This window comes from Balaenoptera borealis (assembly GCF_965194805.1).
Source record: "Balaenoptera borealis genome assembly, chromosome: 2".
In the NCBI taxonomy this organism is placed as follows: Eukaryota; Metazoa; Chordata; class Mammalia; order Artiodactyla; family Balaenopteridae; genus Balaenoptera; species Balaenoptera borealis.
In genome coordinates, this window is record NC_138867.1 from 73,778,980 (window position 1) to 73,805,115 (window position 26,136).

A 26,136-nucleotide genomic window follows, 5' to 3' on the forward strand; every position below is an offset into this window, starting at 1 on the left:
TGTTTATGCATTATATCATATAGATCATCACAGCAATCTAGCTGTAACTGTCTTTCTCTTTGATTTCTCCTTCTCCATTACACAAACTAAGTGATTCTATCTGTAAAAGGTTAAGCAAAATCTTTTGGTTTGGGAATTTAGTCTCCAAAAGCTAGTATTACAGAGATCAGCTAAGTACATTGTTTCTTTGTGGCTAGTGGGACTTTATTTTGGCAAACCTCCAAATCAGAACTGAGAGAATAAGTATAGAGAAGACCCCTTAAAGGCATAGAAAAAAATAAGGTCTTACCAAAGAGAAATCTACGTATACATCTTATCTACTTCATTTATTTAAGAAAGCAGACCCACAACTTAGGGTACATATGAGCTTGGATTTTCATCTTGTACCAGCTTTTCTAAATTGTATATACATATGTATTTTTATTTGCTATATTTTATATGTATATATATGTATTTTATGTATATATATGAATTATATACATCATATATATAGTTATGGTATGAGTAAACATAAAAAAATATATTTATGGATATAGATTCCACTATAAGACACACAGAGAACCCATCAAAAGCTTTTACAGCATATTCCCCATTAACTCTTTTATGACACTGACAGTGTGTTATAATTATTAGATTGTGTGTTGTAGAACTCTTCATTATCTTCTGATGTCCATCAGGGGATATACAGGGTTAAGTTTTTTAAATTACAAATTTAAAAAACATTACTACATTCCTATTCAGAAACACAAATTAATTATAGATGCAAATAAAGAAAGAAATTATGAAGGAACAACCCTGGACAAATTCAAACATGAATTCCTGAGGAGAGGAAGAAAGGGAATTCTGTCATTGGTGTTAAACCCTCAAACTCTACTCCCTGAGCTTCCTCAAGTGTTCATAAGTGAGCACGTTACCCCCACTAGAGTTGTTTCCTCCCACAGTGTTTTCATAAATTTGCCATATTTTAATTTTCACAGCAATGGTAAAACATACAATTATTATCCCATTTTAAAGAAAAAGAAAACAAGGCTATGTTAGGTTAAATAAGTTGCTTAAAGTCATAGAATCAGGACTAGAATCCATGGGTCCAACTGTAAGACTACTGTTCATGTGGATACACCAAGGACAAATGTTTCCAACAATGTGTGGATTCCTCAGCAACATTTTTTCCTCTCAAACAGAACACAAACAGCAAGTAGACTGGGGAACTGGTTGTTAAGTTGTGTAAAGTAGTAGATAAAAGAACAGAATGAGACTCTTACATCCTGACTTCAGCACTCTAGGTACAAGTCCAGGAAAAAGAAGACATGTTAGAAACTTGGGGGGAATGCTAAAAGCAAAAAGACTTTGCCCCAGTTCTCATTTAGGAATCTAGGAAGAGATAGCTTTGCAGCAATTCCACCAGCACCACTGACTTAGGAATTAGCAAAGCAGAATGATGGCAATAGGCAGAGAAAGAACCTAAGTTAATACTTTCAAGCTGTCTTTCTCTCCTATGTAGTAACAGAAGAGACCTGGAAGTTCCCTTGTGCCCTGAGGTAGAAGTAGAGGTAGCTGAGATCTGTTGGGAAACATGCTGACAGCATGGGAAAGGCAGATAGGAAAAGGGAGTGCCAGCCCCTCTAGGCATTCTCTAGAGTCAGTAGGAGCCGAGGTGGGACCCACGAGAAATGGGGATGGGCTCCTAGTTTTCCTCATGAAAATTAGGCCATGAAAAAAAAGAAACAGGAGGTACACCAGTTATGAACTATAGGAACAGGAGAACAGGACACCTAGTACACTATCAACCAACCACACCTCAGCAGAGACAGCCGACCCTCCCCCAAGGGCAACACAGCTACCCTGCAGCCAAGAACAGCACAAGATCAAGGGCCCACCTCTTATACCCCAGTGCCTTGAGATCATCAGTATTTCTCCTAAACCCAAGAACTACTTTGGGAAAAGGGAAAGGGAGAAAAGGAGGGAAGGTCTGTGGACTAATCAAAAGATCAATTAAACTGGAAGAGTCTGAAGAACCATAATCCCTCCAAGTTTAAAGTTGTAGGTTAGGTTTGTTTTTTTTTTTCTTCCACTACATAGCACAGTTGGGATCAAATGGGGAGATATCAGTGAGCAAGACTACATGAGTTGCGAAATAAAAAAGTAATGTTTGTGAAATATAAATGTAATGTTTTCTTTGGACATTTCAAAGTCCAAAGACTTTAGAGTATGAATACATTTCTAAACCACTACAGAACCAACACACACTGAGATTCAAAAAATGAGAAGTACATAAATAATCATCTCCCTTTTAAAATCTTTCCTCCTCATCACTCTACTATTTGCCTTTTCTGTTCTCCTCCCCTCTTGGTTTTATTTGCCTTTAAAATAAGATAACATGGAAACTGAAAAAAACAGAATGGCCCCTAAAACTATATGAATATTTGTTCTGGCCTGCTGTTAACTCATTTGGGTACCCAAGCAAAGAAATTACATCTTTCTGCACCTTACTAAACTCTATAAAATGGAGACAACGTACAAATTCACTTCAGATAGAGTTGAGAGTAAGAGCTTTAAAAAATGCCTGTGAAGCACTTTGCAAATGTTATACAATATAAATAATTCTGTATTTTTCTAACTGTTCCCAAAAGAGAATCAGGGCCTTGTCCTACTCTCCAGAGGTCAAGACAGAGTTAGGAGAAGAACTCCCTACAGCTCTGTTACATTTCCTAGTACCTACTGACCGAACCAGATGCTGGCAGGTATAAAATCTGAGACAGCTGCTTATCCAACCCCTTAGGGCCAAATGCTCCAAAAAAATCACTTTTTTTGCAGCACACATCCTGATTCAGAATCTCTGAGCTAATTATCAGGGTTATGATTCTCAACCTAATCATTTCTACTATGCCTCCAGAGTAAGAGGGAATCTCAAAATTAACACTTAGTATGCGGAATTGTACACAGACAATATGCAGATGGCCCACGCAGGTTTAAATCATTAAGGCAGCTTCCATTTCTGTTTATGCTCCTCTTAGGTTTATAAAATCAACAAAAACTATTTACCGAGCTCTTACAGCATACATCATGCTTCAGAGAGACACCAAGATGTAACCTATTTCCTACCCCTTGTTGAACTCAAGGTTTATAAAAATCATAAGGCAAAGAAGCAACTCTGCACCTGATATTGCACAGAAAATAAGCAAAAATCACACAAACATGCAGGCTTAAGTTAGTGAATTTTGTCAAAGGGTGATTGGTAATGAGAATTACATGCCATGTCATTCTTTTCCTGGTCTGTCCAGAAAAAATATCTGGAGTCAGGATTCAAATTGTGCAGGGAAAAATGAAAGAGGGGTGGTTTGACAGAGAAGAGGATGGAATTACACTGATCACAGAAGACAGTGATTGCAAAAGCACAGAGGTAAGAAACAGAAAAATGATTTTCCTGACAATTGCTGAAATTTTGCTTAGAGCTAAGAAGATATACAACCCGTGTGCAATCCATTATATATCTGTATCATCACACGTGCTGGGGGACGGAGCAGCATAATGGTTAAGGGTGGAATGAGATCATCTGGGGTCAAAACCTGGCTCCCCCACAAACCAGCCTCATAAACTTGGGCAAGGTATTTACCCTCAGTTCCTTCTTATGTACAACTGGAATGATAATAGTACTTCATGAGATTGGAACAAGAATTAAGAGATAACAATGTGAAGTTTTTAACACAATCCCTGCCACAAGCACCTAGTAAAGTTAACTGTTGATACTGTTGTTACTGTTATTTAGAAATGGATTTCGGGGATTGGTCTTAGAAAAATGTGAATTACAACCCTACCCTCAATTTCATTATTACATAGTACGGGATACTGGTAGTTTATTCATGAAAAGTAGAAAAAGATTGCTTATTCACCCACTAAATATATGTTTCATTTATAAAATAAGCATCTTAATATTTTTCAGATCAAGATTCTTTGAGGATTAAATATTATTATGCAGCTAAAATGCTTAACGTAGTTCCTGGCACATAACATAATAAGTGCACAAATCTGTGAGTGGCTCTTACCATCATCATCATTTCAGTTATTTAACATTATCACTATCAATTAGGCAAAGAAAAATTGGGACTCAGATAAAGAATATGATATTGAGGAGAGAAATGAAAGGAAAATGTGTAGAGGATATATTTTTCTCCACCTTCATTGCAAACTGGGAGATGTGGAATGGGTGACTGATGAAGCTGAGATAAGCAGGAGCCTTGCTCTTAATTCTGGAAAGAATTATTAGTATGCTTTTACTATGTGAGCCAAGCTTTGCGCTATGTGTTTTACAAACATTAGCTCCTATAACCTTCACAACCACCCTGTAAAATAGGCGCTATTGTCATCACCCTTGTATTATCAACATGTAATACATTTTAGCTAGAGAGGTGGAACATCTTGATAGGAGTCTCATGACTAGTAAGTAGTGCACAGAGTCAGGACCTGAACCTAGGTCTACCTAGTTCTAGTTCAGGTTCTTACCTATAATGTGTCACTGGGAACTTTGAAGGAGGGTCTTGAGAGAAATACAAGGAAGCAGAAGAGAAAAAGTATCTGTGAGAGAGTGTTTCTAACTTGAAAGCCAGAACTGTCCAAGCATTCTCCCATTACAGAGAGCATTCTCCCATTACCCATTCCTCTAGAAATGTGCTTGGTTTTTATCATTAATACTATGCACCATTTTAGAATGTTTTTCTGGGAAGTTCAGTGTTGAAAATTTTTCTACTCATGCTGGGAATCTACTACAGTATTTCACAGAATCTAAACAATTCCCAGGTAAAAAGGGAACTGAAGTTAACTTTGAAAAGTTAAGCCTAGTCACCAAAAACAAGAAAGTTAATAAGTAAGATAGCAAGGGAAATATATATATATATAAATTAATTATTTGAGACAGAATATCAAACTTAAAAGAAAATCCAACTAATTATAATCTCGAGATACTTTCTCATCTTCCACAGACACTTTCAACTACTTTATCAATAAAAGTCAAAGGCTGAAAACACCCATATCTGGGAAAAACATGGCATGTGAATGCTAAACAAGAGTATATTACAGTGTCAAGTGGACCCACAATTGGTGAAATAATAAATAATGTGAATATTTATCTTTGGATACTATTAAATAAACCATAACTAACTTTCAAATAAATTGAATTCCTCATCTTAAAAATTCCTAACCATGTGAATGTAAAAGTATGGACCATGTAGTAAAGTTTTTATTTTTCCAACTTTGGTTCAATTCTTTTTTTAACCCCCAAAATGGGGAGAAGCAAGACTGTAACTTATTTTGCTAAGTACCAATAACTTTAGAACACATATTACAAATTCCAGTTAAATTAAAAGTTGAGTCAGGTAGTACACACAATTACATCTCTCCACCGTCCTCATTAAATTTCAGTTCAACCGGGAATGCTGTTACTTCTTCCAGATTTTCCTATTATACTCTTATTTTAGGCCAATAGCACTGATACTCTGCAGCAAGTACTTGCAGATCTTATGCAAATAGCATTATATTACCAAGAAGCAGAATGTGTAATTGTTTCTAATTTTTCTATACAATTATTGCTTTGGTGTGAATGATCATAGATTGTTTCAAAACACACCCTGGGTGACTACTTGGCAAAAATCAACAGGCAAAAGTTAGGTCTAAAGTTTTCACTTGGGGCATCTCCGCAGTAAATTGTCTTCCTCAGAGTAACTTCAGCTATCTAATTTTTCAAATCTTGCTGGAATAACAAGTAGCAAATTAGTGGATCTGTCACATGAATGCTATCTGCAATTTACTTAGAGTACACTCTTACTTCACAATCAAGTTTTGTCTTGATGTAACTGACTTAATAAGCAAGTATTTATCATACTTACTGCTAGAAAACATTAATTACCTTTGATCCTGCTGAACTTCACACCCACTTATTTTAAGAAAATTTGACCAGTTTAAAAAGTTACTTAGATAATTACAACTCATGTTGTATTAGCAATTTCTTAGTAGAGAATGTTGCATCCTTAGGAGTCTTACAAAATTATTTAAGCTTATTCAAAAAAATTGAAGCAAAATATACCCATTATTTAATAGTAAATTACAATATTCCAGAAGAAACTGGGCTGTATAATGAAAGTAAATTCAGTAATTATTCCTTTTCAAAGTTGATGAGGCTAAAAAATTTCTGAGTACAATATCATACGTCTCGGTGGCCAAGGTCCTGGTAGGGTGGTGTAACACATCCCTCTTTATTTAAAATATGATAATAAAGATCATGTAATCTTTAATTTGGGGGAGAATCTAAATTTTACATCTCATCTTCAAGACTCATTGCTAATGATGAAAAATTAAAAGTTGTTTCAGGTGTTAGAAGTGTTCTGAACACAAACGAAGCAGTGAATAGCATTTAATTACTTCATGTAAAAATTATCAGGATGTCCAAAATTAGTTCTATGCATAAATGTTTGGATATTCAATGGAGTTGTAGCCTAAGATCATTTAACTTATACAAAATTAATTACATGCACTCAACAATTTAAAAAATAAAGAGGGCAGGTGATTTTCCTTGCTTTTTCACTCAATGAGGACACAGGGTAGACTAGGGTGCTAGAAATGGGAGATGTGGCTACATGTCCCCTGTGTCATCACAGTTCACGTATGTGTCTCACAATCTGAGCACCCCATCATGCTGTGTATGATTCTGGCGGTTAACAATATGCATTTTCAGGTTAGTGTATCCTGTAAACAAAAGTTAGTCATCTGTTTCTCAACCAAGGAAAGAGCAATTTTTCAAACACTGAGATGAAAATGTGGATATTTTGGACTCAATGAAACAATAGGTTATGTCCTAGGTAACGACTTCTTAAGGGAATTTTAGTGTTATTTTGACTTTGCAATTTTTGCCCCACATGTTCATTTAAGAAACTGACCTACTACATATAAAAGAAGTCACTGTTCCTTAACTTACTGCAGCCACCTATTATCACATGGATACTCAAAGTTCTCTCAGTAGTGGCAAGAAACATTTTACTTCAGTGCAAAGTAGATTATGTTTGCATCTTTAAATCTCACATACCCACATGCATTACATACTCATAATGCAACTTGATTTGAATATTTAAATAATATACATAAATATTTAAATATCAAAGAAGGTTTCACATAGAAGTAGAGGATATCCATAATGAAACTTGATATTTACCTAATATTACAGCACAATCCAAAAAGTTAGTGCTAACTATCAATTGGAGATGCCAGAAGCAAGCCTTTCCCCACCACACTGAAGAAGCCTGAGCAGGTCTAGCCAGAGCAGCATTCTCTGCCAAGAGGTTTCCAGCACAGAAGACAGAAAAGAATTCAATCAGAATTCTTCCTGGAAAATCCCAGCTTGCCTCTAGGCCATCTTTTTTTTTTCTTTCTTTTTTTAACATCTTTATTAGAGTATAACTGCTTTACAATGGTGTGTTAGTTTCTGCTGTATAACAAAGGGAATCAGCTATACATATGCATATATCCCCATATCCCCTCCCTCTTGCGTCTCCCTCCCACCCTCCCTCTCCCACCCCTCTAGGTGGTCACAAAGCACCGAGCTGATCTCCCTGTGCTATGTGGCTGCTTCCCACTAGCTATCTATTTTACATTTGGTAGTGTATATATGTCCATGCCACTCTCTCACTTCATCCCAGCTTACCCTTCCCCCTTCCCGTGTCCTCAAGTTCATTCTCTACATCTGCGTCTTTATTCCTGTCTTGCCCCTAGGTTCATGAGAACCTTTTTTTTTTTCTTTTTTTTTAGATTCCTTATATATGTGTTAGCATACGGTATTCGTTTTTCTCTTTCTGACTTACTTCACTCTGTAGGACAGTCTCTGGGTCCATCCACCTCACTACAAATAACTCAATTTCGTTCTCTTTATGGCTTGAGTAATATTCCATTGTGCCACATCTTCTTTATCCATTCATCTGTTGATGGACATTTAGGTTGCTTCCATGTCCTGGCTATTGTAAATAGAGCTTCAGTGAACACTGTGGTACATGACTCTTTTTGAATTATGGTTTTCTCAGGGTATATGCCCAGTAGTGGGATCGCTGGGTCGTAGGGTAGTTCTATTTTTAGTTTTTTAAGGAACCTCCATACTGTTCTCCATAGTGGCTGTATCAATTTACATTCCCACCAACAGTGCAAGAGGGTTCCCTTTTCATAGGCCATCTTAATTCAGATGAAACTCAACTATGATTTAAAAAAACAATTCACAAATATTTATAGAGTTCCCTACTATGCATAAGGAGCTGTCCTGGTTACTACAGGAAATATAAGATATATTTTTACAAGAGTTATATCTATTTGAAAAGAAATTCATATCCACACACAAAGTTACAAGTAAACTATGGGAAAGTTAGAAAGCTGTTGAAATAGTCTAAGGGAAAAGTGATGAAGGCCCAGAGTAGGATAGTAAAATGGGAATGATGACTAGAGCTTTGAGAGACACCTAAGAACTGGAATAGTCTTAGTAAACAAATACATTTGGAGTGTGAGAGAGGAGTCAAAGATGTCTCAATTCTAATTGTGATAGCATTAACCAAGATAGAAAATAGAGGAACAAGAAAAGGTTTCGTTCAGAAAAGATGACACATTTTTTACTTTGTTGTTTTGGTTTTGTTTTTTAATATGGGTATTTGGGGAACATTTTCTTTTTTTTTTCCTTAATATTTTCTTTTTTAAATTGTTTTAAATTTTTTAATTTTTATACAATTTTTAAAGGTTACTTTCCATTTACAGTTACTATAGAATATTGGCTATATTCCCCATGATGTACAACACATCCTTGAGCCTATCTTACATCCAATAATTTGTGCCTCCCGCTCCCCCACCCCTGTCCTGCCACTCTCCCCCGGAGAAGACCACTAGTTTGTTCTCTGTATCTGTGAGTCTGCTTTTTTCTCACATTCACTCATTTGTTGTACTTCTTATATTTCACACGTAAGCAGTATCATACGGTATTTGTCTGTCTCTGCCTGACTTATTTAACTTAGCATAATGCCCTCCAAGTCCATCCATGTTGCTGCAAATGGCAAAATTTTAGTTCTTTTTTATGGCTGAGTAATATTCCATTGCATATTCTATTCATCTGTTGATGGACACTTTAGGTTGTTTCCGTATCTTAGTAATTGTAAATAAGAACACTATGAACACTGGGGTGTATGCATCTTTTCAAATTAGTGTTTTTGGTTTTTTTGGATATATACCCAGGAGTGGAATTGCTGGGTCATATGGTAGTTCTATTTTTATAAATAAGGGTATCTCAGAGGATGTTGGGAATCATCTATCTAAAGTGATGTAGTAGGCTCTATTGATCTGTAAAATCACTGTCATATAGGTGATTATTCTACCAGTGGATATAAATAAAATATCCAGTGAGAATACAAATAGTATATAGAGAGAATTAAATCTAGTAGTGCCCACATTTAGGAGCTTACAGCAGGAATAAGAATGGTGAGATGGAGAAAAGAAAAACTTGTAGGATAGGAAACATTTAAGTCTAAAGAGAAGGATAGTTTTAAGAAAGAGGGCTTGGTAATTTCTGGCTGCTATTATGCTGAGGTAAAGAAATATGAGAACGGAAAAAATACTGGCATCTGTTTTAGCAATTAGGTCATTTGTACTTTTGAGAAGGTAAGAAAAATGTAGGAGGGAAAAAGCCATATCTTATGCTAACAATAAGAAACTGAGGATTAAAAATGGAGTTATAACTATAGACCAAACATCCAAACAAGAAAGGAAAAAAATCAGATGGTCACTACAAGTTAAGAAATGTATTTTTCAAGGTAGAGGAGAACATTCTAGTAAGGGATGATCAAGAATCATACAGTATCTCTTATGATCACTCTAAACCATAGATTTCTTCAACCTCTCCCCCTCCTTCCAAACTCTCTCCCACATACACTCTCCTCCCCCACCAGAGCCACACTTTTCTAGTAAAGGCAAGACAAAGTTACCGTATTAAGTGGATACTGACACACCTGTCAGAGGACATCAAGATGGCTGAACTGCCATCCAGGCTTCCTTAGGATTCATTTCTGTGAACATATGCAAAGAGCTGTTTCTATTAATCTAAGAACAGAAAGTGTGTACTAGGATGCAGGTTCTTCTTGGTTTAGTAGAAAACACAAACCCCAGTTCTAGCATGCGAACTAGTTCCATCTCAGAATGCTGTTGGAGAGAGATGATGCTAAATTGAATATCCAGACCATACAACCCTAGGCTAATCTCTGAGCATGAATATTAGTGGCAGAAATTAGTAAGCAGGAGAAATGTGAAGGTTCAGTTCTTATTCATCTTTGTACGTGAAACCAAACACAATACCATGTGTGGAGGTTCAATTATTGTTAGATTGAACAGAATTTTCTAAACATTTATCCAGTCTAAAATTACTCTATCAAACAATATGTTATAGTGACAAGCATATAAGACTAGGACATAGAAGGTTAGGGTTTCAGGTCTGTTCAAACTTTTGACATCTTTTATCTCCTTGATAGTTCTATCATCTGCATTCCCATCCTGCCAAATTTCACAGGTTTTGAGAGGGGAACACATTAAAAAATACATGTGAAAGTGCTTGGTATATTTTTTAAATACTATAAAAATATTAAGGCACTTTTTATGACTACTATTAATATGTTATTTAAGGTGATCAGATGTTGACATAAAATGCTTTTTTCCTCTAAACTGGCTTTGCCACAAGTGTTATTTTATTCTTATTTACCCCCGTTTATCTAATCCCTGTTTGAAGTCTGCTAAACTATTTGCCTATTTATTAGGGTGGCCCTAATTTGGAATACAGAGACAAATGGCATTGGAAAATTGCACTGAAAGGAGTCACCCATGTACTATGATGGATCATAAATATGGATGACTAGAAAGTAAGATGCTTCGCTTAAGATGCAAATTAGCAGAGAATGAGATGCAGCGAATTGTGCGCCGGAGATTCAAACCCTGATGGAGAAGTCCCTGCAGGGTCACCAGACAAAAAGCAGGTTTCTGCTGTCACTCCCCCACGAGGCTGTAGACACTCCTTCAGCCTGCCATGCAACACTAATTGAACAGGATACTAACAGGAGAGAAAGTGTGCCAACCACATCCTTGAGTGCGGAGATGCCAAGTCAGTCTAGGGAGGCACTCCTCGCAAGAAGCATACAAGCCTAGAAGTACAACCCAGAAATCATCAGTTAGGCCAATCCAAGCAGCAGAGTGGCTCAGAAAAATGAGAAAAGCAGAAAGGGAGAAACTGAAGCTTTGTGTGGAATGCAAATAGTCATAATGAGGATAAATACTTCTCAAGGGAACTACAGTGCTCCATAATCGAAACTCTTCTCCCTGCCCTCCTGTAACTTTTGCAAAGTGTATCACCCAAATCCTCCATCCAGCCACCCTCCCAGCACCCCCAGGTAAGATTCAGATGATGAGATTCTTGGTGTAATATATCAGACAACAGGTTTGGAGTACATTTATTCATGCAGACATGGCAATAGTATATGAATATGCAGTCTTGAGTATGGCCAATAGCAGAGAGAGGGAGCGAATTTAAAAGTCAAGGAGAAAGGAGATCACTATGAAAAATGAAACGACAAAGTATCTGCTGTAAAAGTCCTCAACAGAGGCAGAAAGTAACCAGAAGCACAGTTTTAGTTTCATAGGTACTTGAATTGCTTTCTTTTTGCTGCTCTGTTTCTCTGCATACCTTCTCTCCATGGCCTGTGTTACGAGTCTCTTCTCAGAACTAATGTTACAATTCAAACAGGCCATGTTCTTTGAAATGTGGCAGTAAGCAGGAAAAGAGAAGGCCAAGAGAAAGAGGAAACATGAGAAAATAAAAATGAGAACAGAAAGAAGGAATGACATGAATAAAAACCAGGGCTTGTTTTTTTTTTGTCATGCCTCAGTTTACCTATACACCTTTCACAAATTCTAAAACACACGCAGAGCCACATTAATCAGGACTGCAGCCTCAGGAACACCAGGCTGAGTAACAGGCACCTCTCAAATCTGTCTTAGCTGACCCTCTTCCCAGCTGCATCATCTGTTAAACTGAACTGCAAATTTCTCAAAGCAGGTCACTGATACTTTCTGCTTCTGATCACAAGATAAAGTCCCCAAAGGAACTGCCTCTCTCCAAACACAGGAATTTGGTATTAAAAAAAGGCAAGAAAGGAAGATAAACAAGAACACATTTAGAGCTTCCATTCACATGGTGAATCAGATTCCACAAACATCTTGAATATCCCTTTAATAAAGGAGAAATTTAGGATTAAGAAAATTTGTAATTTTTCCAAATCATGTTTAACACAAATAGATTCAAATGACTTCAAATCCAACTCATTCTCTTAAATACATGAATGGATATATCAAGTGACATTTATCCATTAAGAGATCTTTATTGAGCCTCAACTGTAATGAGCCTCAGTAAGAGGCTTGCCATCAAGGATACCATCTTTAATATCTATAATCCAGGGTGGGGGAGACTGTACGGGGACTCCACATTAAATCAAGATGCCCGCTATAATATGATATGCAAGATAACTCAGAATCCACAACCAGCATGGGGAACGGATTCAGGGGCACAGAGCAAAATAACCTCAGTGAGATCCCCATGTGAGGAGTTATCAACAATAGCTACAGACCACATGTCAGAGGGAAACAATAAGTATAGTTAACATTTACTGAGCTCCTATTATCTGCTAGGCACTAAGTATTATCTCATTTAATCCTTACCTCAGGAACAGCAGGTAATATAATGAAGAAAGCATTGTAATTATAAAACTGAGTTCAGAGAGATGAAGTAATTTGCTCAAGGCCACACAGTGAATAACTGGTGATACGGTGCAGGTTTTGAACCCAGGCACTTGACACCAGAGCCTCTACTAACCCCCGTACTAGACAGTGACAGGCTCATCCTCCGACCTCACCCCTCACTGATCCATCCCTCTGTGAACCTCCATCACCTACCCTTCTACACGGGTCTCTCATTATCTCTCCTGAGTGTCTGCCCTTCTCTAAGACCATTTTTGTCTCCATTTATTTCTTTTTCTCCTTTTTCAATATTTCTCTTTTCTCCCCCCGCAACCTTCTTCCATCTCCCTCCCTCCCTCCCTTTCTCTCTTTCTCTAAATCAAACTGAATATGGAGTTCAAATAAGTTCTTAAAATGTCTCTATTTTATATCACCTGTTTTGAATTTAAAGTGTATTCGCATTGTGAGAGAAGGAGTTACCCTTTTATATAGCTATGTCTCCTCCCCCAGAAAAGAAAATCAAAATTATGTAGCTTTTTACTTCGACGTGGCCCGTGAATGATCTGTTTCTTGAATCAAGGCTTACTTACATGAAAAGGTTTCACCCTACCCAGAATTAGTGCTGTGGGCTGATTTGTGTCCTTCCCAAAATGCCTACGTTGAAGCACTAACCCCCATGTGACTGTACTGGAGATAGGGCCTTTAAGGGGGTGACTGAGGTTAAAGGAGGTCAAAGGGTGGAGCCCTGATCTCACAGAACTGGTGTCTTTATAAAAGAAGAAGATATACCAGATATCTCTCTCCTTCCACCATGTGAGGACACAGGGAGAAGGTAGCTGTGTGTAAGCCAGGAAGAGAGCTCGCATCAGGAACTGAATCAGCGGGCACCTTGATCTTGGACTTCACAGCCTCCAGAACTGTGAGAAGTACATTTCTACTATTTAAGCCACCTAATTTTTGCTGTTTGTTATGGCAGCCCAAGCTGACTAATACAATTGGTCTTAAAAATATGGCTTTTCTTTAAGTGAAAGTCTCATACTTTAAAATGTTAGCAGTATGATTTCAAGATGAGCATTATCATCATTACTGAACAGTTTTGAACTTACTGAGCCTTGGTCGTTTCCAGGACAAAGAAGAAGCATATTCCTAAAATGCTTATATTTAAAACATGCATTTTTAAAAATCACATCCAAGCTTTACCTGGCCATTTAGGACAGAAAACTATTTTTCTGAAAAGCTAACAGATTTTAACAGATGTAACCTAGATCCTTCCTATGAAAAACAAGAACAAGAAGAGAGAGGCCCCCAGATTTATTTACATGTGGGTTTGAAATGTGGTGACATTTTTTTCTGAGTTATTTTATTCTATATCCAATAGATGACCCTGTTACCGATTCAATCCACATCCGGTAAAGGAAAAATAAACCACTCATCTAGCTATCAGGTCCAGAAACGGGGAACAACCTCATACAAGGAAAACACTTTTTCGAAGTCTCTTTATCTTCCACGCGAAGAGCAGTGAAACGCCACTGCTGTGCAACCACTCACTGGCGCTGCTGAAACATCAAACAGCGTTAGGAAGAAACCGGTTGTTTTAATTATTTCTCCACTGGGAATCTTTGGCTTCATTGAAAGGGGTATATGAGCTGTTTGACGGCCAAATGGCACAGTAAAAAGAATACAGAGACCACCGCCAGCAACATCCCTTTCTAAGTTTCATGAAACTTCAACAAAATGTGGTTTGATGGCCTGTTGGATGACCTCTGAGAAGTGGAGAGTTACACTGAATCCATACTTCTTCTTCCTGTGAGATAAGCTGAGAAATTTGAGACTAGTCCTTGTATCTGGGCCCAACTCAGACACGCTTTTTCTGATTCAGCCATAGCTCTGCTTGGAAACCTGTACGTCATGGCCTTGGCGGGCCCCCAAGCTTCCTCCTAAGCAGTCTGCTATTTTTCCTCTAGCTTACCCAAAATAGCTGGGCAGAGATTTAGTACAGTTGGTATGCTGGTGTTTATAGGCCAAAGTGTTGTCAAGTTTCTTTCTGTGGGCAAGCAGAGGTTCTTGCAGACAGACAAGAACAAAAGGAAAGGTGGTTCTGCCCTTCTAGTTTTGTTTCCTGGAAGAGTTAGAGATCCACTTTCCTTCCTCCAAACAACCCCAGTATCAGGAGACCTTTACCATGTTTAAGCTCCATCTCTATCTTCTTTCATTCTCTGAAAAATCCTTTTTCCTATTCGGAAGCCCAACTGCTTGGAATTACAGCATATCACTAGTCATATATTTAAACATATCTATTACCTAAGATCCTGCACAGGCAAGACAGGTATCGAAATTTCCTTCTTTCCTTCTGGAGAATTTTCAGGTATACTATTTCTAGTGTTCTATTTAAAATGCAAAGTCCAACATTTGTGGGGAGAAATGCAAGTGGTAAAGAAAACAGATCCCACCCTGAGGAGAAAAGAAGAAATAGATTTGCTAACTTATAACTATTTTCCAGAAGCTGTGTTTCTTTCCCCATACAGTATTTGAACCTTTATTTTCCCCTTTTATAGAAATGGGGACCCCCCCATCCTTCCCTTCAATTTCCTCTTTTCTACTCAATGTAGCCCAATAAAATAAGAAGATGGTCCAGGTCTTCCTTATCTGTTATATTCTCCCCAGTAAGTTGCCACTCCCTTTGAAATTCCCCAATCACACCGTTGCTGTTACATCAGGCCATGTTGCAGGATAAGATACAAATTGGTGATTTGATCCAGGTTTTACTCTTTGAGCACTCAATTATATAAAGCATAGGTCTCTGATGCGGAGAAAAAAAAGGCAAGAACAAAATTACAGATTACACTCGAAAGTCTTCCCCACTTAGAATCACTGCAGCCACAAGAAGTAGCACTCATGGCTCTCAGCTGCTATTTCTCTTAGCTAGGGCAGGACTGTGACATTTCCATGCCCTAAGAACTCTACAGGTCCCCTACTCCTAACCCAAATGCATTATTAGAAACAAAACCAATAGCAAACCATGAATGATTATTTTATAGTTTCTGAAATAAGACCAAATTCATATTTATGCAAAAATGAAATTAAGTTCTATCTAGATCTACTAATGTGTGTATGTATCGTTCTGCATTTGCTTTGCTGGGCTCTTAACCACTGTGGTTTTGAGCGTCAATGAGTGACCTAGCCTTGCCTGAGGCTCCTGGATTGGGTGCTTATCCTCTGACTTTACATCTATATGAAATGAATGACCCAACCTGATATGGCTCATCCCTGTGGAGAATGTCTCAGGGAACGTTCGAGAAAAAACATCAGAGAGGATCAAATACCAACCTTTTGTCCAGCTGCCAATGTGGTAGCTCCCTAATAATGGGATGAAGGTATCAGGAACAATAGGTATTTACATTTATTTTAAAAACACCAGTCCTAATTCTATCAAACATTTAGAGAACAGCTAACACCTATCCTTCTCAAACTCTTCCAAAATATTGCAGAGGGAGAAACACTCCCAAACTCATTCTACGAGGCCACCATCACCCTGATACCAAAACCAGACAAAGATGTCACAAAGAAAGAAAATTACAGGCCAATATCACTGATGAACATACATGCAAAAATCCTCAACAAAATACTAGCAAACAGAATCCAACAGCATATTAAAAGGATCATACACTAAGATCAAGTGGGGTTTATCCCAGGAATGCAAGGATTCTTCAATATACGCAAATCAATCAACATGATACACCATATTAACAAGTTGAAGGAGAAAAACCATATGATCATCTCAATAGATGCAGAGAAAGCTTTCGACAAAATTTAACACGCATTTATGATAAAAACCCTCCAGAAAGTAGGCAAAGAGGGAACTTTCCTCAACATAATAAAGGCCATATATGACAAACCTACAGTCAACATCGTCCTCAATGGTGAAAAACTGAATCCATTTCCACTAAGAACAGGAACAAGACAAGGTTGCCCATTCTCACCACTATTATTCAACATAGTTTTGGAAGTGTTAGCCACAGCAATCAGAGAAGAAAAAGAAATAAAAGGAATCCAAATCAGAAAAGAAGAAGTAAAGCTGTCACTGTTTGCAGATGACATGATACTATACATAGAGAATCCTAAAGATGCTACCAGAAACCTACTAGAGCAAATCAATGCATTTGGTAAAGTAGCAGGATACAAAATTAATGCACAAAAATCTCTTGCATTCCTATACACTAATGACGAAAAATCTGAAAGTGAAATTAAGAAAACACTCCCATTTACCACTGCAACAAAAAGAATAAAATATCTAGGAATAAACCTACCTAAGGAGACAAAAGACCTGTATGCAGAAAATTATAAGACACTGATGAAAGAAATTAAAGATGATACAAACAGATGGAGAGATATACCATGTTCCTGGATTAGAAGAATCAACATTGTGAAAATGACTATAACTACCCAAAGCAATCTACAGATTCAATGCAATCCCTATCAAACTACCACTGGCTTTTTTCACAGAACTAGAACAAAAAATTTCACAATTTGTATGGAAACACAAAAGACCCCGAATAGCCAAAGCAATCTTGAGAAAGAAAAACGGAGCTGGAAGAATCAGGCTCCCGGACTTCAGACTATACTACAAAGCTACAGTAATCAAGACAGTATGGTACTGGCACAGAAACAGAAATATAGATCAATGGAACAGGATAGAAAGCCCAGAGATAAACCCACGCACATATGGTCACCTTATCTTTGATAAAGGAGGCAAGAATATACAATGGAGAAAAGACAGCCTCTTCAATAAGTGGTGCTGGGAAAACTGGACAGCTACATGTAAAAGAATGAAATTAGAACACTCCCTAACACCATACACAAAAATAAACTCAAAATGCAGTAAAGACCTAAATGTAAGGCCGGACACTATCAAACTCTTAGAGGAAAACATAGGCAGAACACTCTGTGACATAAATCACAGCAAGATCCTTTTTGAGCCAACTCCTAGAGAAATGGAAATAAAAACAAAAATAAACAAATGGGACCTAATGAAACTTAAAAGCTTTTGCACAGCAAAGGAAACCATAAACAAGATGAAAAGACAACCCTCAGAATGGGAGAAAATATTTACAAATGAAGCAACTGACAAAGGATTAATCTCCAAAATTTACAAGCAGCTCATGCAGCTCAATATCAAAAAAACAAACAACCCAATCCAAAAATGGGCAGAAGACCTAAATAGACATTTCTCCAAAGAAGATATACAGATTGCCAACAGACACATGAAAGAATGCTCAACATCATTAATCATTAGAGAAATGCAAATCGAAACTACAATGACATATCATCTCACACCGGTCAGAATGGCCATCATCAAAAAATCTACAAAGAATAAATGCTGGAGAGGGTATGGAGAAAAGGGAACACTCTTGCACTGTTGGTGGGAATGTAAATTGATACAGCCACTACAGAAAACAGTATGGAGGTTCCTTAGAAAACTAAAAAAAGAACTACCACATGACCCAGCAATCCCACTACTGGGCATATACCCAGAAAACCGCAATTCAAAAAGAGTCATGTACCAAAATGTTCACTGCAGCTCTATTTACAACAGCCAGGACATGGAAGCAACCTAAGTGTCCATCAACAGATGAATGGATAAAGAAGATGTGGCACATATATACAATGGAATATTACTCAGCCATAAAAAGGAACTAAACTGAGTTATTTGTAGTGAGGTGGATGGGCCCAGAGACTGTCATACAGAGTGAAGTAAGTCAGAAAGAGAAAAACTAATACCATATGCTAACACATATATATAGTATCTAAAAAAAAAAAAAATGGTCATGAAGAACCTAGGGGCAAGACGGGAATAAAGATGCAGACCTACTAGAGAATGGACTTGAGGATACGGGGAGGGGGAAGGGTAAGCTGGGACAAAGTGAGAGAGTGGCATGGACATGTATACCCTACCAAATGTAAAATAGATAGCTAGTGGGAAGCAGCCACATAGCACAGGGAGATCAGTTCGGTGCTTTGTGACCACCTAGAGGGGTGGGATAGAGAGGGTGGGAGGGAGGGAGACACAAGAGGGAAGAGATATGGGGACATAGGTATAGGTATAACTGATTCAATTTGTTATAAAGCAGAAACTAACACACCATTGTAAAGCAGTTATACTCCAATAAAGATATTTAAAAAAAAAAAAAAACCACCAGTCCTGAAAGAGAGCTCTTTTTGGCAGGGTACACAAACATTTATATTGAACCTTTTATCCCCAGCATTTTTAAGTATTACCTCAGTAATCTTCAAAGCAGCTATTTAAGGCAGGTAGAACAATTTGCTCTGCAATTTTATATGTCCTGCTTAATATGAGTGGGAAAGCGTGCAGGACAGCACTACCAAGCGTGGCTCACGACAGTACAGGCCACCATCCAGAGAAGAGAAGCCTCTCCCTGAGCTTCATCTGCCCACGTCTTTCCATACATTCCTATCTCCCCAACACCCTTAGTTACCTCTTTTAGGGCTGCATCCCATCTACAGGAGCTTCCTATCATCCCTCGCCCCTCAGCCCCCAACCAAAATTGCTCATCTTTCTAGAATCCCATGTCTTTGCCTTTATGCTGAGCAATACTGAGTTAATCTGAGAAATGTCTTTGTGTTATACAGTCACGATGCCCTACATGTCACCCTTCTATTTATATTTTGACGAAGAACTTAGGAAGATAACATCGTAATACAAATATAATAAAAAGAATGATACTTTAAGCAGGAGGATCTGGTGAATGTCCCTTAAATGACATGAGACTTTAGTAGGCTTTACCTAATCATTGGGTCTGTCCAGTGGAAAAGTAAACTAATAGATAGGAATGAAGCTTAACCACCTCTCACTCTTCTTTATCATATAAAGAAAGTATATGTGTATACATGCATTGTGTGTGTGTGTGTGTGTGTGTGTGTGTGTGTGTGTATGTGTGTATCCCTTTAAGACTACTACTTTCCAGGTCTCTGCTTCTGCACTCTAACCTTCATCAATATGCAGGTCCTCTGTGTTTTCCTTAACTTTTAGATTTTAGGTATTAGTTTGCATTTCAGATATTCTATTTACTATTTTGTGGAGGGGATACCTGAAACTCTGTGCTTCCATCTTTAAGAAAACTGACTAATCCACAGCAGTTCTGGAATGATTAACAGCATCATTACTGTAACCATTTAGAAGTATTAGCTTCAAGAGACCAAAGAGTTACCCAATACCATTTATTGGTTTGCGTGTGACTTCCTGTCTATTCTAAAAGAGTACTAATTCCTATTCATTAAATCTTTTTCATACGTATTGAGATTTTCCTTAATAGTACAATTCAATTTTAATCATCTGACCAGACAATATGGCTTGTCAAAGGCAGAACTTGCCTCCTGGTGCATTGAGAACACTTGCTCTATATAAATCATTACTTACAGTTGGCCCTCAGTATCCAAGGGGGATTGGTTCCAGGAACACCCTTACCAAATTCCAGGGATACTCAATGGCATAGTATTTGCATATAACCTATGCAACATCCTCCCATATACTTTAAGTTATGTTTAGAATACTTATAACACATAACACAATGTAAATACTATGTAAATAGCCAGTGCACAGCAAATTCAAATTTTGCTTTTTGGAACTTTCTGAATTTTTTTCAAATATTTTTGATCCGTGGTTGGTTGATTCTGCAGATGCAGAAGTCGAGGATATGGAGGGCTGACTATATATCTCAGAAATTAATTAGCAACTAACATTTTATCTTAATTAATCAGCTAACATTTACATAATGACAGCTCTGTTGACATCCCAAATCCTCCATGCAGTTTTCATACAAAGATACCAACTAATCCAGGAGGATTCCTCCAAGTAGAGCTTGAGAGAAAGTATACCTTAGATTAACCTAAGAGAAAATATCAAGTCCCCACCAAGAGTAGACTTCTGGGAGGAGTGAAATATAGGATGAAAAATAGCTTCTCAATAGCTTCTCTACTGTTTAAATTGTACCTCTAACATTTTATCTAAGATGAAATTCTAAATTGGCATCCATGTTTTTATTCAGATGTATAAAAATGTCTCTAGTGCCCAGCACAGTGCCTGACACACAAAGATGCTCAGCAAAGAATTGCTGGGGAAAAAAAATGAGTATACAAACACTCAAATGCCAAATATTAATCATTTTTGGACTATTCTCCATTTTATATTACCCAAACCTCGCCTTTCTTCCATTAGAGGAATCATCAGCAGTTGGCAATAGTTTAATTATATTTTAGGATATATACAAAAACATCAAATCTATGTTCATAAAACATGAGCCAAAAAACATCTAACTGCCTAAGTATGGCCATTCTCAACTGCCCTCCGTTTCCTTCTTAAGCACCACTTAAATGTTCCCTTATTGCCAATTCCAGATATGTCTTAAATAAGTAATGAGATAATTATCCCTGAAGCACACACACTCAACAGGCCAAATATTAAAATAACACAAGACCTTAGGAAAAAAATGCATTATAAAAACAAATCATGAAAACCCAGTAGAGAGTGAAATAAACTGGCTGCAGGGCAGGACTGAATCAGACCAGTATGTACTGCAGTCTCCACGATTCTACTTCAGCATGAAGATTTCTGGACAGAGCAGGGACTGTCAGAGAGATCTGGAAATCTGAGAGCTAGCTGAAATGTAAAACTAAGTAGCTATGTGAGCCTGAGCATGTGATAGACTCCAGTCTGAGTTTCTGTTCTGTTTTGTTTTCTTGCACACTGTAGACACTAATATTTAACCCAACTTTCCCCATCTGTAAAAATGATCATCTCAAAAGTCCTTTCAAGAACTAGTATGCATGGATTCTGAGATTTTAGGTTTCACTTCATGGAATTAGAGACTAACTACAATTGGAAGGGGAAAAAAATATTAGGAAACTTCTGCTCTCTGAAATTTATCATCAATCTTCTCAAAACACTAGATCCATTCCAGAATCAAAATGAAAGCTTCCCATTTTCTCTAATGTTTAAGCGCCTTATGTCCACAATATGTTATTGTGCACTGAAAATTAGAGTATTTTGAATCTTAAGATATCACATGGGCTTGTTTTCATATTTTTACTTGAGGTGGATCCTTGAATGAGAACCAGTGTTGGAACCTTGCCATAGTCTAGCAATTAAAAAGATAGGTCAGGCTAGATTTTGACCCTAACCTCAGTTCTCATACATCTTAGGGACCTGTCTAGACCAGCACCCCTAAAGCAATTCAGACTGAGACCTCTGAGTAGCCTAAATGACTCAGCTGAACAAGAGACTAGGACCAATCACCACCTAGAACCACTGCAGACCTAACCATTCCGTAACGATTTCTTGTCCTCCTCCTCTGTGCTTGGTACACTACCCTAGACAATGAGGATTCAGAGGTGAACATGACATAACTCTCCTGTTAGAGTTCATAGTCTAACAGTTCATATGAAGAAGTAAATAGAGAAATACAGTGAGCTGAGTGCTAGGTAGAGATAAGGACAGGATGTACAATAGTACACACGAGAGGCATCTATCAGTCTACGGGGCAAGAAGAGGCAACATCTAACATGAGATCTGAAGGACAACTCACGTAAGGTAAAGTGATAAGACCCTGGGGGAAGAGTGACCCATCTGGTAGAACAGGAAGGAAGTCCAATGTTGGCTATCATTGTTGTAGCAACAGACAATGGAGCAGTGTTTCTCTACCTGGGTGTGCTCTTCTACCCACCTGCAGAGTCCCACCTAGGGAAACTGTTAAATATGCAGATTTTTAGACTCCACCTTAGCCTGACTAAATCAACATTTCTTGTGGGTATACCCCAGAGTTCTGAATTATAAAAGTTCATCAAGTGATTTTTGATGAAAGTTGAGGTCTGACAACCACTGCAATAGCAAGCAGCCATTTCAGGCTGGTGGCTGCCAGTGTTTAGGAGCTGAAGACGATCACAGGCCTGCACAGGAAGATGATCAGCAACAGAGAACCCTGAATGGTTTCCCAGTCATCAGGTTGGAGTTTGGGGACAGATTCAAGTTATGCAAGGAAAGGAACTGCAGTCCCGGACAAATTATCAAGTCAGGATTCCACCACAGAAGAAAATGTCAGCCTTCAGAGACGAGGGCAGACAGAGCAGGACCAAGTCACAAGAATGAGGAAAAGGTTTAAATGATAACTAGACCTTAAGGTTAGAGAAAAACTGGCAGGTATAGGTGACCTCATGCTGAGTGCCAGAATGTTGGGCCAGGTCTGTGTTGAGGAGTCAGCTGGACTATGATGATGAAAGAAGGCGGTTTCTGAGACTGATAAAGCAGGCAGGCCCATGTATCCTGGAAATCGATGATAACAGTGTGGTGTGCCAGGTCATGTTATAACTTACTATTCTAATAAAATCATTGAATCCCTTTTGCCCTATTATCATTCTCAGTGCTTGTAGGTATATGGCTCTCAATATTTCAACATTCTTCTCCTTTACAGTTAGATGGAATCTGTTCATATTCCTAACCAGACCTAAATCTTACATTGAGGTGTCCTCCAGCAGGATTAGAGAACCACTTCTTTGATATGTGAGATCAACACGTTTCTGTGATTGTAATTTGGAATCACTGACCAATGATGGCCTTTCTAGTGCAAAACAATCAATCAAAATCCCTTTATTCAAATCACTTTTCTGACTTAATCTGCACTTTAGAGGGTAATTAATTTCACTTGTTGTTCCTAAATGACTAGCACAGTTTCTGCAGGTCACGGGATCACTCAAAGTAACTATGAGCCATACCAAACAAAAAGCCCCAGCCGTGTCCTGTTATGTTCATGACTCCAATACTGGTGTTCATGCTCTTGGCATATCAGCCTGGCTGACTTTCAACCACTTCCAATACTCACGTTGGTTCTGATAAAAAAAAATGTACAACACCCTCTTAAACTGGATTTTTTACAAGAAAACAACGTATAATATATGGTATAGGCTCTGGAATCAAAAACACCTGATTTAATCTCACCTTGCATTGATTAACTTGTGTGAACTTGGGGAAATTATCTACCTCCAACATCCTTATCTGTACAATGAGGGTATTTATAATACCTAAATCTTTAGTTCATCAAAGTGCTTTAGAGATTAAGATAACTGTTTGTAAAGCATTTATAAGAGCACATGGTAAGTTTATTGTTATCCTTCTTGCTGCTACTGTTATTCGGGCCACTCCAGCCTAGAGGTACTGTGAAGGCACATCCATAGGAATCACCTGTTTTACTGGGCTCTGTCTCCCCTTGAGAACAAAAAGTGCCCCACAGGTTTCTTCTTGGAACTTGCAAGGAAATGTTGCCTGTCCTGATGATCAAGTGCAGTCTATTACAGTGTATCATCCATCACGTTCTTCCTATCCTGCCCAGTGCCCTGAGTTACATCCTAGGTCTACGGCTTGAGAAGACCACTGTCACTGCTGCTGCTAAGAGTGTTTGTGTCTGAGCCTAAGATGTTGCCTTCTGACATTCTCCAAACTCCAGCACACTACAGCCCCGACGATGTCACACTCCATCACCGGAAGCAGGGTGACTGAATACTAGCCATCCACAGTTTCTGTGAGAACAGTTTTTTCAGCTGGTATGCGTAGCCCACCCTCCATACATTTCAACTATGGCTCCATGCACTAAGCCAAGGTAACTTTTTCTGAAAGAAACCCCAGGCTATCCTTCATCTCCACCCCCTTCCAAGCTCCTTTTACCAACTCTCCCCAGATCAACCTGCCAATAAACCCTTAAAACAGTGATTACTGGAAGATAGTATAGTTCAGAAGATGTGGGTTTCAGGGGAAAGTGACAGCCCCTCTGTCCCTCAGTTTTGTTTTGTTTTGTTTTTCAGCAATAAAATTGATATAATAATAGAACCTAATTCACACAGAAGTTTTGAGGGCCTAAATGAGATGAAGTATATGAAAGATAGCACAGTGCCCAGCACACGGCATTGGCTTGGTAAATGGTGGGAATGACATCAGCTGTCACTCCAGTTTGAGCAGTCACATGTTTTGGACTGAACGTCTGTGACTCTCCAAAATTAACATTTTGAAATCTAATTCCCAATGTCATAGTATTTGGAGGGGGGGGGTCTTTTGGAGACAATTAGGTCATGAAGGTAGAACCCTCATGAATGTGATTTGTGCCTTTATAAGAAGAGACCAGAGTGCTACTTTGTGCTCTTTCCATTGTGCGAGGATACAAGTCAACAGTCTGTAACCCGAGGGCTCTCGCTAGGACCCAACAATGCTGACATCCGATCTAGAATGTCCTAGCCTCCAAAACTATGAGAAATAAATGTTTATAGTTTAAGCCACCCGGTCCATGGTAGTTAGAGCAGCTCAAACTGACTGAGACACTACAGTTTCAGACAAGACTAAGACTTCTTCTGTGACCTAACAGAATCATAATATTTTCTATTCCTGTAGGGGTTTTTTTTGTTTGTTTTGTTTTTTCCTTTTCATGGTTACCATGGGCTCAGTAGCTGTTGGGATAAAAACCTTTTAAGTATGAGAAAATGATATGGAACTTTGTTTTTCAAAGCCAATAACCAACTATATCCTACATAAGTTTAATATATCAGATTTACAAAAGATGCATTCTTCATTTTGTATAAGCTTGCCACCCAAGCAGATTAGCTGAAAAATATGACACATTGATTTAATTAGTTTTATAACCATTGTTCCCCAGAATTATTCCCTTGTTGAAAAAGTGAACCACAAAATGTGTTTACATAAATACATATTAAAGCAGGTTAACCCATTGTAATAACATTTGTATAACATCTAAAACTATAAAATGTCATTTCACTTTTGTAACTTAATTTAATCCTCACAACAAACATGTAAGCCAAGTACAGCAGATATTGTTTCTATCTTATGGATAAGGAAACTAAAGCTCAAAGAGTGTAGGTAAATTGGACATGTCACATAGCTGGTAATGATGAAGTCAACACTTGAATCTGAGACTTTCCAAATCCTATACCAATGCTTATTTACTGTAATACCATTGGTTAAAGTTGTTTGCTTTGATTGATTTTGATATATATGCATTTTGGTATGCCAATCTATTACCGTCCATTCTGCCCAATTCACTTACTGAACATTTAAAAAGAATCCATTCCACCCTGTGTCACAATATGATGCCAAGAATCATCAGAATTCCTTATCCTTCTCTGACCTCTCTTTTGAGTTTCCCACCTAGGAAAGATTCTGGGCAAAGAGAATCCAGAAAGCAATTTAGGAAACAGTCAAAAACCATGAATTACCTTCACTGGGTTTTCTGAGGCTCTGAGGGACCTGTGAGAAAACACAAAATTGAGGTTGAGAACTAAGAC